At 47.3% G+C, this 8,874-nt stretch overlaps 2 long non-coding RNA genes across 2 annotated transcripts; one reads left to right on the top strand and one right to left on the bottom strand.

Annotated features, from left to right (window-relative positions):
* The first annotated feature begins 436 nt into the window (after positions 1-436).
* On the top strand, positions 437-2,004 carry LOC144168009 (uncharacterized). The gene is made up of 2 exons (XR_013322152.1): positions 437-501; positions 1,852-2,004. It is a non-coding gene; the product is annotated as an uncharacterized LOC144168009 (long non-coding RNA).
* Positions 2,005-3,297: 1,293 nt separating this feature from the next.
* Positions 3,298-6,557, bottom strand: LOC144168004 (uncharacterized). The gene is made up of 2 exons (XR_013322150.1): positions 6,332-6,557; positions 3,298-3,877 (listed from the first exon to the last, which is right to left on the bottom strand). It is a non-coding gene; the product is annotated as an uncharacterized LOC144168004 (long non-coding RNA).
* Positions 6,558-8,874: the final 2,317 nt, after the last annotated feature.

Here is an 8,874-nt window from a genome sequence, read left to right as displayed (position 1 = left end):
ACCCGCTAATCTACGCGCTACCCTTCTCAGTTGCGGAGAATGCAAAACTGCATCTAACGCGGCAGCATGGCACAAAAGTTCGCTACCTACCACAGGAAAAACTTCACACAACGTTTCTGCACAGCAAAGTTTTCACGGCGCACTCACAGCAACGGTGGCTGCCATGATGGAATGCGTTGGTTACTAGGTGAATACCGACTACTGCCGCCAACTCTATTAGGCGAAAAGGCAGCGGGCAACGCTGTGAGGGTGGCATCATGTCAGCGCCCGGGTGTAGCACACGAGAGCTTCGCCGCTGCGACATTCCACATTAAAACACAATAAAAACAACACAGTGTACTCTCGCTACCAGGCCACTGCTCGGTCGTGATCTCTGCGCCCTCAAGCGTACTTTTTTTTTCTTCTTTTCTTTTTTCGTCTCTGTGGCGTAATTGCGGTTGGTGCGGTCGTCGTTTTTCAGCAGCGGCCGGTTGACCAACGGATCGCCAGCGATGCGACATGGTGAGTGTGGTGAATACATACGACCAGTCTGTTACGGTTCAATGCTTTTAATACCACCTCTACGCTTCCTTCTTTGCTGTCCCGCCCCGAGACTGTTGTCGCGAGGACAAATTAAACGAACGATCCTTGGACTAATACGAGGAAGCGTCTACAGACTATGCATAATCGAAGAGCCCCAATAATATTCCATGTCCTGCTTCATCCGCACAGTGCATCACATTCGTTGTGGTGTTGCAATGCATTCAGAGGCTGTTAAATATTACTGTTTATGCCTCTGCCAAATATAAACACGTGACAAATTTGTTGTCAAGGTGCGTGCGTATGACCAGCGTACCAAGCAGGTCCAATAATCACACCAGCAAACGAAGAAAACCAATTATTTATTTATGCATCAAAACATAGAAGCTGCGAATTGTTCAGGAATTTTTGCAGTATTAAATAGCGGCAACCCTGTTGCATGTTCTCCATATGAACATCTCATCATGATACAAGCACGTGATATTTTTCGAAAGTAATGGTGGAAGCGAGCGCCTGAATGAAAAATGTGCCGGCAATTTTTTCCTCCCTAAATCCTCCAGAGAGAAAAAAAACATCAGTAAAATAATGGCTGTGCCTTCCTTTGTTGTCAACAAGACCTACTAGGCATCACAACCCGAACGCTTTCACCCCATATTTTGCTGCTACTGACACCTTCAAATATTCTTTTTTTCCGCGTACGATACAAGAGTGGAATGAATTACCCCCTGTATAAGTGCCATGTTTGCTTGTATTGTTCGTATTTTTCTGCATTTTATCTTCTTGTGCCCCCCTGCTTGGACCTAGCCATGGTCTGCAGTATGTATTAAATAAATAAATAAATAAATAAAATATCGTTTTTCTGTTCACTATTTATCTACCTGACAATTAATATGTTCTTACACCTTTTAATTCAGTTCCTCCTCCGTCGGTTATCTTTGGGAAAATGCAGCAAGTATAAAGCGAGCGACACGTTGAACAAGATCCCCAGCGCGCCCCAGAACTATCGCCCCGTCCGGCCTAAGATGTGAGCGAAACGGCTCTTGAAACCCAACAGGCAAGCCGACAGACACACGTCATAGAAGTGGGTGCAGCGTTCGCGACTCCAGAGCAGTGACGTAAGGCGAAATGTCCGCCGGCGCGCACCACATAGCGGATGAGTGGCTGAACTAAGCGTCCCTACCCTTCCTATTGAAAAGCACGCGACGTGTCAGGCAATGTTTATACAGGCGGCGTTGGGTGGTACTTCCTACAAATTGATAAATCTGGCCGAGCTGACGTGTGAGTACCGTTGGCCTTTAATGAGTAACCCTGACCATTCCTTGATTTTTACAGGTGCCATTCTGTCACGGGGCATGGTGGACGAAAATTCCCATGGCTGACCATTGATGACAATGACGAGGGAGAAGCTGTGTGGGGGCGAAGCCAGCACTGACTCTCTCATGGCCATTTTGTAAATGTTGTAAATAGATCGCTCATAACCTTCAACCATGGTTCGTCTTATCTGCTGTGCCACAACATTACAGTTCTTTGCTAAGTTTCACAGTTGCTACAAATCCTGTTGTAGAGAAAACCTTTTATTCGCCTTAAAGGGGCCATTAGGACAAAATACCAGTTTCACTCACAACATTGGGTGTCTTATAGTGCCCCTACTGCTTGCCAAGCAGCGAATGATGCCTTATTCATTGAGAGATTACACAATTTAAGCCAAAGTTTCAATCCTCTCGCTAAATAGTGTCTTGTGATGTCAGCGATGATATATCCAGGGCAGGTATTTGAAATGAATGTTGAGCACGTTAACTAGGGCTGCAGCGGATAGGGAAACCTTGCCTTGCATCCAACAAGGATGCAACATCTTGCGGTGACAGGCCTCCGCGTAGGCGACGCAACTGCATACACTTCATGGATACATGGGCCTCATCATCATTCCCTCTTGGACTTCATCTGCGAAGTGAACATTTTCATGTTCAATTAACTTTGGTCATCAACTCCTACTCCCTCATCTATGCCCTGTGGCAAAATAAATGCCTTATAATTTCATTGCTTCGTTTACCGCCCATCCTCTAGATGGCGCATGAATATCACTCAGGCCCACTGTCCATACTCACTTTGTTTTTGAGCGTATTTGCACCTCGCTTGTATTTCTGGCTTGTCTTTGTTACAGCATGTAGTAATCGTTTCGTGAAATATAGGGTATGCTCAAGAAACTAAGACGATGTCGTTTACGCCAATCGGCCAGTGTTGTGAGAAAACTCCAAAGCGCCATACTGCTGAGCAGCTCTAACAAGCATAGTGTGCACAGTACAACAGTGCACACTGGTACTTTTGTTTAGTTTACATAAGTTTTTCAAGTTGCACTGTTCACCCGATTATTACTATTATAAAATTAAAAAAAAACCTTAATTTTCAAGCTCATAAGCCCTGCCTAACAACTTGCGTTTGCTTTTGCTGGCCTCAGCCAGTTGCACTGCGTCCAATAATGCGTGCCAGTGTCATACTAATGAGGCAGTCATTCCAATGAACCAAACAATCATTTTTTCTTCATGAAAAAATGAAGAGTAAGCCCCTTTGAGTAACAGGGATTTACTTTTTCGTGGCATTTACAGTGAAACCTCATAAGAACTGAAAAGGTAGCTTTGTTATAGGTAGTCTACTAATAGTAACGTGATGAAAACAAACAACTTGCAACTCCTGTTGTATCACTTACTCCATTATGGCTCATTTTGTCGCCTCGCATGACCTTGTCACACTTGCTGAGGAAGTGACACGGCAACACCAAAATGGTCAGAAATGGAAAGACATTTATTCTGCACTTCAGCCAGACAAATGATGACTAGCCGGGGATCACGGCATGTGTAACTTTGCCTATGTAATTTGCTTGTGTACAACTGCTCATCCGTTATACTGCTCCTTGCGCGTCGTTTTAAATTGTAACCGGACAATGGTGGCGGTGGTCAATCCCACGGGATATGTCCCAGGGGAAGACGAAGATGTGGCACGACATGGCCTGGATTAGAACATGGCCAACAGTGCTGGACTAGGTGTGCACAGCGTGACCTGCTGATGATCGGACCTTGGGGGAACGGGACTTCCAGTAAAGGTGTGGTTTTCCAGGGACTCCGTGTCTTTCCTGGGAACCACGGTCGGGTGAAAGGACCCTGGTACTAGAAAATAATGCCCTGCAATTACCTCTATGTGATGAATTTTGATCGGCCCATAAATCTCAAAGAAAAGTTTTCTGGTAGCACAGGTAACCATTCAACAGAAGTATTTCGTTATTAAAGTGTACAAATTTATTGCTCCATTTTTCTGCACATCCAAAGATGGCCCAGTGTGTCGCAGTCACCGTGGCCATGGTCAGCTGCAAAAGAAGCAAAGTTTCACTTCAGATGATGGTCAGCTGAACTCTGAATTACATACGTAGCTACAGGGCCGTACCCAGAGGAGGGGGGTTGGGTGTTTGAACCCCTCCTGAAACCTTTTCCAGGCAGCATGTAAGCAATACTTGCTGTTGCCTTCGGGAAAACTACCCCCTTCCCAAAATCCATACCCCCCCCCCCCCAAAAAAAAAAATCTGGCTATGGTCCTGAGTAGCTATAATGGGAAGCACAAATTGGGTGCCACATGAAGACAGCACCAAAGAATGGTTGATAAACCGGAAGGATAAGCAGTCTAATTTCGGGTTTAACACACCAAATAACTCTTTCACCTGCCTGCCTAACTGATTTGCATGACTTGCACACACGCACACACACACGCACTACTTCTCAAGCAGCTCTTAGGTAGACAACAGGGGCCTTAGCAGTTGGCCAACAATAACTGAGCAGAAGGCTGTACAAGATGTTCTCCAAGCTGCGGGTGGGTCTGGTGGCCAGCACACAGCATTTGATCACACGTACTAAAGGGAGCACTAGTACCAGAGGCCTTCATACCAAAAAACTGAACCCTGAAATTTCTGTTATGACCAGCAGCATGTTTAATTTATTTGCATGAACGGAAAACAATGCAAACTTATTTACCTTTTTACATTATTTTTTCTTCACCTGGTACAATGTTTGAATAATTGTTTGTGGGGTTTGTGCCAAAGCTACACCTTCGCTAAAGGCACACTGTAGTGGAGGGCTCGGGATTAATTTTGACCACCTGGGGATCTTTAGCGTGCACCGAATCTCGACCACACGGGCGTTTTTGCTTTCCGCCTCCATCAGAAAAGCAGCCGCCATGGCCGGGAATCGAACCTGCGTCCTTGGTCTCAGCAGCACAACACTATAGCCACTGCAGTGGGTCCCAGGTACATTGCAATAATGCCTGAATGGTTTACCCAATCTCAGCTCCACCCGCTGCAGTCGATCGAGCGATCGGCACAGTAGGGAGGTAGTTTTTATGCCGATTAGCAAACTTCAACAATGAAAAAACAAAAAGTAGAAGCAGCAAATACTCAAGACTGCATAAGACAGGTGTATTGGCGTGCATCACTTGCACCATCAGACAGAGAAATTGAACTGAAATTCAATTTTGCTATGGCGCATGGGTTGATGGGTGTCTGAGCGTGCAGAATTAATCACACGTGATTACCCCTTTATTTGTTCTTTTTCTTTCTGCACAGTTTTATTTGTCCTTAGCTTGTTTTTAAAAAAGAGTGTCTGTATAATAAACTGCAATTGTAGTAGCACACTTGTGTTGTCCTTTCACAGTCCCTGTCCATTTTATTGCCCTCCACTGTTCGAGCAATGGAATATCAACTAGGCCAACCCGTCACGTTACTAAATCATGCAGGGTCCTCAGTTTTGGTGAGACTGCCCTTGTACTTTCAAAAATGTTGCGGGTACCTTAAAGTCACTTGTCAAAAATGATAGCTAACTTAAACAGTTTTCCTTTCCCTCTTTGTCACTCCTTTATCCCTAGCTCCTTAACCACCGGTGATATAGTATGTACAGAGAGCAACACACTTATCTATAACACAACTGTCATACTTCTAGCCTCATCCTTCCTCGCCCGAAAAGGATATAAAGAAAACTACTATGGCATGGCGTTCTTAAATCTTACCCACCACTTTTGGCCTTACAGTTTTTGTAAAAGCTTGTTTCCGCCGTTTTCAGAGGTAGTTCAATGAAGATGAACTCGCTGTTATAGACAAGTGTGTGGCACGTGCACTGTACTCTGTTTTATTGTGTGCTGGTGGGTATAGCAACGCCCCAACATTATTTCCGAGTAAGAGCCAAAGGGGTTGCGAAGTCTTTCATCGCGTGAAAATCCGTAGGCTTGACTTTAGCCGTACGAGTGCATACTAAACTAATGCCGCGACAATATGCCCTGCGAGAGACTGAAAAAAGCTGCGAGAGAAGGTGAGACGAAACAGCGTCGCGAACAATGTACAAAGCAACGTTTGTACCTTTCAGTTAAGGAACAGATTGCGAGAATGTGGTTTTAACGTGATGGATGGCGATCGCTATAGCTCATCAATTTTCTAGGTGCAAACATTTTGCTGTAATTAAATGCCAAGGCAGCCAGTTGTCTCATCCGCGTCGCTGGCTTCCTACCTACCTAATGTGTGCTGCGTTTTCATTCGTTTGCATTCAGGTTGAGCAACCAGCTTGTCTGCGAAACACCAAAGACTGGCACTATTAACAGCTAATGCCAACGGATTCCAACAGTCATTAGATGCTGCGGTAAATTTACAATAATCGTCCGTTTAATTTGCCCTCGCGGATCGAGTGTGAAACCTCGCGACAACAGTTTAGGGCGTGACAGCAAAGAAGGAAGCGTAGAGGTATTAAAAGCATTGAATCGTAACAAACTGGTCGTATGTACTCACCACACTCACCATGTCGCATCGCTGGCGATCCGTTGTTTAACCCGCTGCTGCTGAAAAGCGACGACCGCACATACGCTACAACAAATCCGCCATCGCGGGAAAGACAAAAAATAAAAAGAAAGAAAAAAAAATACGCTTGAGGGCGCAGAGATCACCACTGAGCAGTGGTCTGGTAGCGAGAGTAGAGTACGTTGTTTTTATTGTGTTTTATTGTGGAATGTCGCAGCGGCGAAGCTCTCGTGTGTAGCACGGTTTCAATGCACGGGCTGGCCGGGCAGCTTTTCCTCTAGAGTCAGTAGTAGTGCCAGAAAAATCGTAGCGGCGGCGTCGTGAACTACGGAGGGAGCCCGCTTGGTGCCGCTGAAACAAGGCTTTGTAAACATGGCGGATGCTTTTTGCACAGGCCGCTTGAGCTCTTTAAAGGGGCCCTAAATAGGCTTCCGAATGTCGCCATTTCAATCGCGCAATCGCTAGAGTACCCCTTCACGACAACGTGTACCAAATATTACACCTCTGCGTAAAGCAGGGGCCGCACAAACACGAAAAAAAGATATCACTTCCTCCCCTGGCTCACCAACCATACCTTGCCGCCACACTTGCGCGCTCTGACGCAGTTCTTTCCGGCTCTGACGCGCCTCTATGAAGCACGAGACACTGCCCAGTGCGGCGGCGCGAACGCGAACCACAGCGACAGCGCTCACCGTGCAACCGGAATCTGGTGGGCGGAGCATGCGCGTCGAGTGCTAAAAAAAAAAGCGCGCGCAGGGCTTGGCGCAGCCAATGACTGCACGTACATCAAGGAGGGTGATGGATTGCCCTGTTTCTCTCGGTGGTCTTGCGCCGGGTCGATGACGTCGCGGCTTCCACAGTGCTTCGGAGGAGCTACTAGAGGAGGAGAGCCCCAGGCCTTATGGGTGGCCCCTTTTAATGAGCGATAACTCGGCTAATACTTAACGCATTTAAACAATTTTTGCGGGATGACGTTCCTTGGATAGTACTCCAGTGACTGCGCACGCAAAATCGTAACATTTGGCAGCCTATTTAGGGCCCCTTTAATAACATGGCTGCTCTCGCCCGGCAGCCGCCGGCTCGCTGCTCCTGCTGGTTGCTGGCTGGCCGCGTGTTTACTTGCGCCGCGCTAGTGAAGTGATGTTACGCCAGGTGACCAGATGGCCTCGACTGGCACAGACCACAGTGAGCAGCAAGTGAGAACAAATCATTTATTGACATCCGCAAGTTTACAGGGGCCAGGACATCATTTTATTTCGATCGCTGCAATTGTACGTCGCTTTCGTGACATTTTTTTTTTTTTTTTTGCCATAACAACTCGTTCACTTGCGCTAAGATTTCGAACGAAGGGCACACAACCAGCACTCAGTCGACGATGAAAGGCGGCGGTATACAGCGAGCGTCATCAGTTCGCACGTGCGATGTGCCCACCTTCCGCATCCATCACATTGGAGAGCGGCGACGTTGTCATGCACAACCTTTTCGCAGCGGCTGCAAGTAGGACGTGACGACGTGCGCATGGGGCCGGGATTGATCGCAATGTCCCCAGCTAGCAAGAGGCACAACGTGACCGTCGGGCGGCCAGGAAGGGGTGCGCACATGTGGCGGCATACCTTGGGGCGATGCTTCAGCGAGGTGGTGGGAACTAGTGCTTATTTAGTGACACTAGTGGGAACCAACTCCGTGCACAGCGCGCGAGACAGACTTGTAGTGGCGAGCACGCTCAGACGGGCGCATCCGTCGTGAGGAGCAACACGTACGTTTGGCGAGGTCTGGACCGGGGCGAGTCCGTAAAACGAAGAGTGATGCCAATAGCAAGAGAAGTCGCAGCCTGGCTATAGGCCTAGACGCGCCATCACAATAAGTCGATGCGGCGGTACAGCGGCCCCGCTAACACGGGCGCCAGCAGGCTCACGCGGGTCGCTGAGCCTTCCCGATGGCACGTATCACACTTACTGCATGTTCACAGCGCAGAAATACTCAAGAAAAACTAGATTTGACAAGTCCACAGAGAATAAGTTAACCGCAATCCAGCTTGGCTTAGCTTGGCTTTGTGGTTGCGAATTCACAAGCGAGGTGGTGCACAAGTCGGCTGTTCGTAAAAAGTTGCGTACATTTTGCTCAACATGTTTGATGCGGAACTTGTTAATAATCTTTTTAAACAACACATTGTAAGCGAACTTTGTTTGCTCTCTGAGTCAGGGAATGAATGTTTTGTATTCTCTACCAAAAGTAACCTCTCGGTTGCGCCGTCTGGTGGACTTGATTTTGAAAACTGCCGCTGTAGGTTGGTGTCGATTTTTACGCCGCTATAGGGAAACCAAGGAACGTCCAAGCTTGAGAGGCTGGTATGACTGAGCGGGCAATATGCCGCCGCGAAATTTGTAGCCGACGAAAAGAAGAAACAAAACGTACTTCGACGAAGACAAGATACGGCAGATACGGACGCTTGTATGCGTCCTATCTTGTCACCGTCCACGACTGTTTAACGCCACGTTTTCATTTCGCTTGTTAAACTAGATGGTGGTCGCGGT

This window comes from Haemaphysalis longicornis, unplaced genomic scaffold (genome assembly GCF_048455015.1).
Source record: "Haemaphysalis longicornis isolate Haplotype H1 unplaced genomic scaffold, Haemaphysalis longicornis Haplotype H1 scaffold_1, whole genome shotgun sequence".
In the NCBI taxonomy this organism is placed as follows: Eukaryota; Metazoa; Arthropoda; class Arachnida; order Ixodida; family Ixodidae; genus Haemaphysalis; species Haemaphysalis longicornis.
Note: the sequence above shows the minus strand (reverse complement) of the source record. Positions and strands in the feature narration are given on the sequence as shown.